This window comes from Habropoda laboriosa, unplaced genomic scaffold (assembly GCF_001263275.1).
Source record: "Habropoda laboriosa isolate 0110345459 unplaced genomic scaffold, ASM126327v1 scaffold6432, whole genome shotgun sequence".
NCBI classification, from domain to species: domain Eukaryota; kingdom Metazoa; phylum Arthropoda; class Insecta; order Hymenoptera; family Apidae; genus Habropoda; species Habropoda laboriosa.
Window position 1 is genome coordinate 1 of NW_017106308.1, and position 261 is coordinate 261.

The window sequence follows — 261 nt, forward strand, 5'->3', positions numbered from 1 at the left end:
CATTTGCCATCATAGAAGAATTAAAATCCAAATTTGGAGAGAACTTCTATGTGCAACCGACGTTTGAAGATTTTCCAACGATTTGGGTTGAGCGTGCTCAAGTGCAAGACGTTCTTATGTTCTTGCGTACTATTTCACGTCCCTATGTCATGCTGTTCGATTTGTCGGCAGTAGACGAGCGTATGCGTCAACATCGTGAGGGACTCCCTGCCTCAGATTTTACAGTTTTTTATCATTTACTTTCGTTAGAGCGCAATGCCG